At 38.0% G+C, this 10,655-nt stretch overlaps 1 long non-coding RNA gene across 1 annotated transcript; it reads left to right on the forward strand.

Annotated features, from left to right (window-relative positions):
- Positions 1 to 7,749: 7,749 nt before the first annotated feature.
- On the forward strand, positions 7,750 to 9,095 carry LOC113057789 (uncharacterized). Its single transcript, XR_003277878.1, has 3 exons — positions 7,750 to 7,795; positions 7,905 to 8,014; positions 8,890 to 9,095. It is a non-coding gene; the product is annotated as an uncharacterized LOC113057789 (long non-coding RNA).
- The last annotated feature ends 1,560 nt before the right edge of the window (positions 9,096 to 10,655 follow it).

Consider the following 10,655-nt stretch of genomic DNA (forward strand, 5'->3'; position numbering starts at 1 on the left):
CTCTTATGATCGGTTCTTTTTAATGGATTAAAAAAACTTTGAGACCATCCATTGTAGTCTTATTCACAAACAAATAACTCTTGTGAAATGGTTCTTTTTAGTGAAGCAAAAACATGAATAGGTAATGAATAGTTAAAAAACATGAGTTAGTGGTTAAAATCCATCTAAAGGACTACTCTCGTGAATCGTAATAAATTATTAATTTCCATAGGATACCTTTGCATAACAACTGAATGAAGTGGATAGATTGCATTGACTAGTGCAGTGGTTTCTCGCACCCCCCCTGCTCTGTACATTTTGTATGTCTCTCTTTGTTAACACACATGATTCAGATAATCATCTTGTTAGAAGTGAGCTTCGTGCATGAACTGTGCTCCGAATGACATGGTTTCTACATACTGTTCATTGCTCCCTACTTCCTGAGGAGGAATGTTTCCGTATTGGACAAATGACATCATATACCTCGTTAAATAAATACAATTTAAATTCACATCTCGCACACTTAAGTGCACTTTGAATGGAACATACTGTATACGTTCGCTTCGAACTGGAATCATGGCTGAATATCCTGTGATGTCCACTTCGCAGGGCACTTAACGTTTAAATAGAACAAACGTCTGAAGTGATAAGCGGAACATAAAAAAATGTGCAGAGCAGAGGAGTGTGAGGACTGGAATTGAGAACCACTGGACTAGTGCACACAGTAAAGGTGTGTAGAAGCTCTTATATGCCCTAAATATAGCATGCTGTAAATGAATGATCATAGACACTGAAAGCTTGAGTAAATGGCCACTCTGTGGTTGACTTGGTTTGAAGAGGTCAGCTGATCCAGGATTTGTGCTGCTGTTCACTACTCCTCTTATTACTGTAACCCTAATCGCTTAATCTCTTTCTACTTTTGCCATCAATATATATATATAGAGCCCAGACTCTTTTTCATGAATCCTTTGTGTGTGTGTGTGTGTGTGTGTGTGTGTGTGTGTGTGTGTGTATGTGTGTGTGTCACTGAGCTTGATATCTCTGTGTGATGTATTTAATCTTTGAGTGTGTTAAAGGCTATGTACAGTAACTTTCTCGAAGAGGAGACCGTAACCTCATTAAATCAGCACTGTTGCTTCCCTTCTGCCTCTGTGATGCTTCTTTCTGACCCGAACCATGCAGCAACTCTACAACACTCTGAGAAAGCACAAAACTGCTCTAAAGATTTGATTCGAGAAAAAGACAACACTAGAAGAGAGAGAGAAAAGGGCTAGTGGAAGGATGGACTCTGACAGTTTCAGGACTCTGACATTTCTCTGCTTGGATAACCAATGCACCCTCTGTCCCTCCAGCCATGAAGGGAGGGGGGTAATGTCAGTTGTCAATCAAGTTAGTCCCCACGCAGCTCTGGTTCCTGTGCTGTTGTGCATGGCCTGTCTGAGAGACAGACAAAGAGGCCACCTTTCACCCTGACACCCCCCTCAACACCACCTCTTGCCCCAGTTGCAGCCTGAGGCTGGGCCAGAGGAGCTGAAGCATCAGTTTTGTGAAGGGAAACTAGAGCACAGGTGGTTCATTACATCTCTCATCCTCTCTAAGATAGGATGGCTTTACTAGTGTGACATTTAAACACCTGTTCCGCACTGCCCAATTTTTTACACAGTCTGTATGTGTATTGTATCACTTGTAGCTTTTCAGTATGGATGTAAAAAAATCTGTTCTGTGGTTATGATCGTTTTTGCTTGTGCTCTTTTACTTTTCAGTTACACCAGTTATTGGTATACCTAACGTGGTGGTTATTATTCTCTAAATGCAAGATGCTGATAAAGTTAGCTTTAAATATCTGTAACATATAGCTGTATACATATATATGTATAGCTACATATGCAGGCAGTTTAATAAAATGTTACTTGATTGATCAGCAAGGTTCTCTGACACCTGAATATAAAAAAGAATCACCGCACTGAAGCTACACTTCCTCCAGTGCTTTAAGTCGATGTGAAGTGTTAGAGACTGGAAAAGACTTCTGGTTATTGTCAGTGTGTGTGCAAGAAAGAGAAAGAGATATCCCTAAAGCCATCACCTGGAGTCACTCATCAGTCCAGTCACAGTAAGACCTGAGAGAGGAAACCAAGGGCTGCTACAGAGCATATGTGGCAGCTCACTGTGAGTACCGAGACAAAAAGTGCCATTTATTCCATCTGAAATGGCTTTATCTGGCTCTTTATCAACTCAGCAAATGTTGGACCTTTATTGGATATTCAATTTGTTATCAAAAGAGAACAGGAGGGCCTGGATTCTCAGAGGGTGAGCGGTTGCAAATCAGCAGCCCCCAAATTTCTCACTGCTGGGTGGAGATGTGTTCTATTGAAGTGAGGTTGGGAAGGGCAGACCTTTGGACATATCAGAGCTGGAGTGACAGATGGAGACAAAGAAAGGAACGAGAATAAAGACAGAGGGATGAAGTGGAGGAAGGTATCCTGCTGTGCCCTTCTGTCCACCCTGCAAACAGCAGGACTTTAATCTGATGGGTTGTGTGTATCTGGCAGTAAGTATAAGTGTGTGTTACTCTCATTCAGGTCAAAGCGGTGAGCCCCAGAGCCGGTTGGATGTCATGTGGCCTACAGGGGTGGCAGGGGTCAAGGGGTAGGGCTCTGGCCTGCTGGGGAGCTTTGATGGGTGGCACGCTCTCCCAGTGAAACCTCCCAGGCTGGACGGCTCAGGCGGGGAGGTGCTCTGCTGTCTTTTGTATTGACCTCAGGCATTTCAGAACTGTTTCCAATTATGCCCTTGGATCGGGTGGCGTGTATTTCTATGCGTTATATGGGATCATAATTGACTATAACTGCACCCTCTTAACTTTAACCAGGTGCTCCGGCTAAACTGGAGAGATTAGGCTTGCGCTCTTACAGACACAGTGGGTGTCGAGTAAGTCATGCCAGGGTTCAACACCGGGATCCGATTTGGCCCTGAAGGAATAGTAGAGAGATTGGCCATGACTTATTGCCAGATCTTACTGCTATCAGCCTGAGCGAGTGCACATGTGGCCATGTGTGTTCAGGAGTCGTGTTTGCGGGTTCTGTTGTGCTTTACGAGCTGTGTTAAGTTGTTGTTGTATATTTGTGTTAGTCATGCTCTCCTGAGGCACAGCACCACTTAGCCCAGTGTAGCAGCCACAACCGCAACCATTTTTCCAAGAGGTCTCGACGGAATCGCTGCCGTTAGAAACAGTGAAATTAACAACATGTGGACATGAACCCACCTGCAACGGGTGCTTTATGAGTGGCCCCCCACCTTCTTGGATTTAAATAGCCCCATTTACTGGCCTGACAAAGGGGGAAGAAGCCCAGTATACATCAGAACCTAGAACCTTACACCAGGAGAGGGGTGAGAGTGTGGATTGATGGCTCATTGGAGTTCCACTCACTGAGCAGTTATGTCAATCCAGTCTAGTGTTTCAGAGTTCACCTCGGGCTAAAGCAGGGCAAAGTGCACACCGAGCAAGGGCGGCCCGGGTCAGCCTGCAACCAGAGACAACCATCCAACCTGAGAGGGAGGTTTCCATAAGTCTTACAAATCTTACTTAACAGTACACGGAATCTTACCACATGGACAGGAAAACAAAGGTAAATAATGAAAACAATGAGCCTGTCGTGAAACCAGAGAAGAAGCCGATGCATCCATATATTTAGTTACACAATCAGACTGAATGCATGAGGTGGTCGGGACAGAGAGATGATTTGGCTGTAAGTGTCTTTTTGTGGGATACTGTGTATGTGTTTGAGGCCTAACAAAGGGCAGAGAAGAGAGAATGAGGGCACTGTGTTGGACAGGATGGTGTTGAACAGGGAAAGAGTGAGTCTGGGTTAAGTGCGCCATTACTGACAACACTATAGAATAAACACATCTCCTGAACACTGATGAGCTGAGCCATCACTTTCAACAAGCTCATTACTGTCACTTCATTAATTGTCCCACATTCATCTTTGATGCTGATAGAGAATCGATGGGCAAGCAAACAGGAAGAGTGAAATCATAGTAAACATGGAAATTATGAGAAATAAAGTAGGACATTTGAGGATTTATTTTTGGGCAAAAAAAGATCTAAAATCAGAAATTATATATATATAAACTCATCGGCCACTTTATTAGGTTCACCTGTTCAATTGCTTGGTGAAACAAATTGCTTGTAAGCCAATCACATGGCAGCAACTCAACGCATTTAGGCATCTAGATGTGGTGATGACTTGCTAAAGTGCGAAACGAGCATCGGAATGGGGAAGAAAGGGGATTTAATTGACTTTGAACATGAAATGGTTGTTGGTGCCAGACAGGCTGGTCCGAGTATTTCATGAACTGCTGATCTAATGGGATTTTCACACACAACCATCTCTAGGGTTTACAGAGAATAGTCTGAAAAATAATAAATATCCATTGAGCAGCAGTTGTGTGGATGAAAATGCCTTGTTGATGTCAGAGGAGAATGATGTCAGAAGACCACACCGAGTGCACCTCCTGTCAGATAAGAACAGGAAACGGAGGCTACAGTTCACACAGACTCACCAAAATTAGACAGGAACGTTGCCTTGTCTGATGAGTCTCAATTTCTGCTGCAACATTCAGATGGTAGGGTCAGAATTTGGCGTAAAGAACATGAAAGCATGGATCCATTCTGCTTTGTCTCAATGGTTCAGGCTGGTGGTGTAATGGTGTGGGGGATATTTTCTTGGCACACTTTGGGCCCCTAAGTACCAACTGAGCATTGTTTAAATGCCACAGCTTACCTGGGTATTGTTGCTGACCATGTCCATCCCTGTATGACTACAGTGTACCCATCTTCTGATGGCTGCTTCCAGCAGGATAATGCACCATGTCACAAAGCTCAAATCATCTCAGACTGGTTTCTTGTACAGTGGACAATGAGTTCAGTGTACTCAAAAGGCCTCCACAGTCACCAGATCTCAATCAAATAGAGCAGCTTTGGTATGTGGTGGAACAGGAGATGTTTATCATGGATGTGCCACCGACAAATCTGCAGCAACTGTGTGATGCTATCATGTCAATATTAACCAAAATGTTTCCAACACCGTGTTGAATCTATCCCACAAACAATTAAGGCAGTTCTGAAGGCAAAAGGGGGTGTACTAGCAAGGTGTACCTACTGAGTTTGTGATATAATCCCAATTGTAAGACATAAAGTTGAAATTTTAAACTTTAATAAAATTTAATAAAAACTTTAATAAAAACTTTTATAAATTACCTCATAGTATTTAATTTTTTTATATAATAATAATAATTATAATAATAATAATAATAAATCCTCTGAAATGGGCTTCTATAATAATGGGGACAATCTGTGACTCTTTCAGAGAAGTAAAACAAATGTTTTTTGTTGTTGCTCCAAAATGCCAAATGATTCACTTTCAGTTGTTTGTGTTATTGTATTTAGTGATCCAGCGCTCGCACAGATCATTTGTTCTAATGCACTTTTTGGACAATTGACAGCTGGGAGGAGATGTATGACTTGATGAGAGGAAGTACATATGAGTGTGTGTTTGGGGGGAGCAGTGTGTTTTCAATTACACAATATGTGTTACACAGAGGAGAGCATAAATAACTCTGCCAGCATTGAAATGCATGCTCCGATTTCTCACTAATTAAAGCAATAACTTCAGAAATTACATAATAATCATTAATTAGGGGGCTGCTTTTTTCAACATGATTTGCTAATTAGTCGGAAACACAGCAATGTGGATGTGCCTAATTTTTGGTGGGTTGGAACAATAGACACTTGTGAAAATCACACTATTATGGGGTCTCACTATTATGGGTGTGTATGAGGACCCGACAGAGCCTTAATAGCTCGTAGTCTGTTACCCTCCCCCTTTAAATAAAATGCATTACATTGAACACTGGGCACAGTTTATTTATTTAGACTTGAAAATGTAGTGTCAACACACACATCTAATTAGTATGTTATCGACTTTACTCTTGACCCCACTGACCTGTTTGTGATTTTGGATGAAAAATACACCTCAGCCCACAGCGTGTGACTTCCTGCTGTGAGACCTAATCTCCACACAGACCTTTGAAGCCCATATTCCTCAAACACTCCACAGAGGCCTGTATGCACGTATCTACTTGTGTTGTTATGCATATGTGTAATTTATCCACTAAAGTTGTGTTGTGCAGTGCATTTTAAAGAAGAAAATATGTTGAAGATGCGGTTATCTTTTTTTATAGTCTTTAAAAATCTGGTCAAGGCCTCTGAATAATTAATGTCTGAAATCTTTAGGGCTGTTATAGGAGCTCTAGATGGTTGTTACACTGTAAAAAATTGCTGTAGTTTCTACAGCTAAATTTTACAGAATTTTACTGTATAAACATTTTACAAGATGCAGCTGTAATTCGCAATGCATTATGGGTCAAATAAGGTTTTACAGTTGTTAACAGTATATTTCCACGTCAACTGTAATTCATTTACAAGAAGCAGGTGTTTCCTACACTAACTTACTGTAGTGTGGCATTATGGGATTGCACGCGCATCATTCAAATTCAGAAACCCAGCAGACTGGAGCAGCTCGAGAACGATTGAAGATAAGAGGCTTTATTCATAATTCCTGGTAAGTTCACTTAATTATACTTAAGAAATATAACCCTTTATATTTATTTAAGTTAATCTATAAGCAATTTCATGTCACAAAAGCCTCCTATCCTGACATTTAGTGGCCTTGGTAACTTCTGTGCAGTAAACTGGGAATTGCTATCATAGCATAGTTACGCCAAATGTTCGATTTCTGGAAGTAAAATGTTCTTATTGAGAGCATTTAAAAGTAGTGTTTACCTAATGCGAACGATTGTCATAGAAACGAACGTTACTATCTATCTAAATAACTGACGAAGAGCAAAATTTGAAATTTCATTCGTTTATATGTGTTCAACTATCCCATATTGACTCAACGCCTTACTATAATAAGTGAAAGACATCTTTATATGCCCGACTGGACAAGTTAGCCTGATTAAAAAAAAAAAAAAAAAAAAAGACTGAGGAAGCATCGAAACGTGAGACTGATTCTGATTATATTAACGTTTCATTCAACATCAAAACAAGATTAACCGCACACATAAACTCACAGAAAATACATGAGGTAAGTTAAATGTTCAACTGTTGAGTTTATTTATAACATATAAGAAGCATCACAAGTGAGCTGTTTTGCTGAGTATCACGATTGCAAATACATAGTTCAATAAACAATTAGTTCACAAGTTACTTACTTTTTTAGACACAATATTAACTGTTGTTGTATTTCACCGACGAATATAGTTCCAAACAAAGACCAAAGCAAAACTATTTTGCTCATTCTCAAATCAAAACTCTCCAAACTTGAGCTAAATGATTCATCTTTTTGAACGGATCAGTTCAATAAATGACTCAGTTGATTCCCTCATTAAGTTATTTACTGCCACCTAATGGCGGATTAGTTTCAGGTTTAATAAGTAGCATTGCATTTTTCCAACATTTATTAATTGTATTTTCAAATTTCATATAATTTTGCACTGTTAATTATTTCATTTGATTGGTGGTACAGTCCTAAAATGTAATATTACAATTTATAATTATAAATTATATAATTTATAATAGTTTGTTTAGTCTAATATATATGCCTTTTGGGGTGTTCATTTTGGTCTCATTTACAGTACATTATGCTTTAAAGAAATCACAAGATCATTTTCTTTATGTCTTTTAGGTGCAAAGAATAGCAGCTGATGTGGAGAAATGTTCAATGCTTCAAGACTCTGAAGCTGATTTTATTAGGTAATATATTAATTATTTAAATAATTTGATAAACTTGTAATTTAGATTACATTTTATATTGAAATACTGCATTGTATGTTACATTATTGCTTACATTTATTCATTTCAGGTCCACCCAGTGGCTTTTGACTGTTTGAGGGTCAGATGGTTGTGAATTCATACCTCAACATTGTGCGTCCCGGGACCAGGCATCTTCTGCACACATTAATTTTTTCAAAGGTAACAAGTTTTACTTAAGTAATTTCATTCGCGAAAAAGGTTACTTATTCAAAATTAATTGTAGTCATTCATCACTGTTAACTGTTAATGTCGTTCCAAACCCGTAAAAGCGATGTTCATCTTCGGAACACAATTTAAGATATTTTGAATGAGAACCTGGAGGCTTGCGTCTGTCCCACTGACTGCCAAACAATTAACAATGTCTAAGCCCAGAAAAGTATGAAAAGCATTGTCAGAATAGTCCATCTGCCACCAGTGGTTCAACTGTTATTTTACAAAGCTACAAGAATAATTTTTTTATGCAAAGAAAACAAAGAACAACTTTATTCAACAAAGTCGTTATCATAGCTGTTTTCGTTCAAATCAAAGCGTAAATAAACATAGAAAGCGTGTCCATGTGACCCAGCTGACACAGAACAGGCTATGTAGTGTGTGTCCAACAGATACTCTCCAAAATGGCACTACACTGACGCAGAGGAGGCGAATTGTTGAATAAATCGATATTTTTGTTTTCTTTGCATACAAAAAGTATTGTCTTCGCTTCATAACATTACGGTTGAACCACTGATGGACTATTCTGATGATGTCTTTCATACTTTTCTGGGCCTTGACAGTGGTATTTACAGTCTATGGGACAGTCACAATCTTCCCGGTTGCATCCAAAATATCTTAAATTGTGTTCTGAAGACGAACGAAGCTTTTACGGGTTTGGATCGACATGAGGGTAAGATTTTCATTTTGGGGTGGAGTAACCTTTTAAGTACTGGTAAATGCTGATTGTATTGTAAAAGTGGCATTTTGACATTTATTTTATTGAGCTAGTTTCATTTGATACATAACTTTATCCTGATGCTTTTGCTTGTTTTTATGTGCAGATGTTTTCTTGGAATCACAACACTCACTGGATACAAGACAGACACATAGAGGCAAAACAAGTGGAAAAGTCTCAGAAGAGGGACAACTCTCATGTGTGTGCTCATCTCAGAAAGTTGATGGACTTTCAGTATGTATTTATTAAATTGTCTTTTGCAGGAATATTCTTAATTTAATAGAACATAAGCTCAAACAACAGAATTTGTGATTTAATGTTGAATCCAGCATTTTATTTGAATCCTTTTCTTTAAATTTTTTTTTTAAATTTGGAAATGTTTAAAAAAAATTATACAAATTCTGTTGATTGACCTTCATTTTTATAGAAATGTAATGTTCTACTCTGAATATGGCTTTTTTTAAACAGTTATTTGTGATGCTATGCTATTTTTATGATAAGATTTAACTGTTGAAAGACTGAAAATTTTATTTTACCAGTAAAAGCCTTGCAATGTCTTTCTGCCAGTTTTAATAAATACTTATTTGCAACATCATTGACTTGGTTTTCATTAATTTGTAAATGTATTAAGATAGAGCTCATGATAATGCATTATATCAGTATTTTATAGTTTACTGTTGAAATTATTCTTTAAAGCAGTTTCATTGTTAAATTATTACAACATCATATTGTATTTAGGGGTATTTACATGATTTTATTGGCAACTTTTGTTGCCAGCTAAATACTGTAATTTAATGAAATTACAAAGAAATGCTGTAAAATATATTTACAGGACTTTATTGGCAACTTTTTTGCCAGGTAAATACTGTACTTTAGTGAATTTACAAAATATTGCTGTAAAATAAACTACTTGTAAAATTCAATGTTACTGTAAAAAATACTACAAACTACTGTATATTCACATACAGCAATTAACTGTTATTTGCTTTGCAGTAATATCCTGTAATCCATTTTACAGCAATTAACATCATTTTTACAGGATTTTATTGGCAACTTTTTTGCCAGTAAAATCCTGTAAATTCTACAGTACATTTTTTACAGTGTAGTTTGTTGCTATTGACTGTGTTTAAATGAATTTCCTTTTGATTGCCTGAGGGAAAATCCTCTAATATTCACCACAGTTAAGAGCAGTTAAAATCCATACAACATCACGTGGATAGGGTGAAATACTATTTAATTATAGAGTTGACTATATGCTTTGCTGCCTACATAACGAGCTTCCTCATAAAAATACATCCTAAACATCATAGAACGTCAAATGTGTCTGATTTGAAACACTCTACATAGGGAAATCCCTCTTTTAAACCGAAAGTTCACCCAAAAATGTAAAAGTTGTCATCTTTTACTTTAAGTCACCTGTAGGACTTACTTTTTTTTTTGTGAAACATAAAATAAGATATTTTGAGACTTTCTGGTCATACAGTGAATGTCACTGGGCTTAAAGTTTATTTAAAACTAGATGAGGGTGAGTAAATGATGACGTCATTTTTTTCATTTTTGGGAGAACTATCCGTTGAATGGTCACTAACTTGCACAAATAAAGCTATTGACACAATACTTTAATAAGCACTGTTAAAAATACATTGTATAGACAAATATTTGGATTGCTTCTGGTATGTGTGTGTGGTTGTCTTCACCACTGGTGTCTCTTGAGAGGATGAATTCTAGAGAAAGCTTAGGTTTCCTTCTGTCAGTGTGTGTGTCGCTGGACTATCCCACATCAGAAAGGGACATAAACAATGGATCTGTAGGGCCCTCAGGCTATTCAGACTTTACTTTTCACTACTGTGTGTATCATTGAGTCACTGTATG

The sequence above is a fragment of the Carassius auratus genome, chromosome 39 (assembly GCF_003368295.1).
Source record: "Carassius auratus strain Wakin chromosome 39, ASM336829v1, whole genome shotgun sequence".
Taxonomy (NCBI): Eukaryota; Metazoa; Chordata; class Actinopteri; order Cypriniformes; family Cyprinidae; genus Carassius; species Carassius auratus.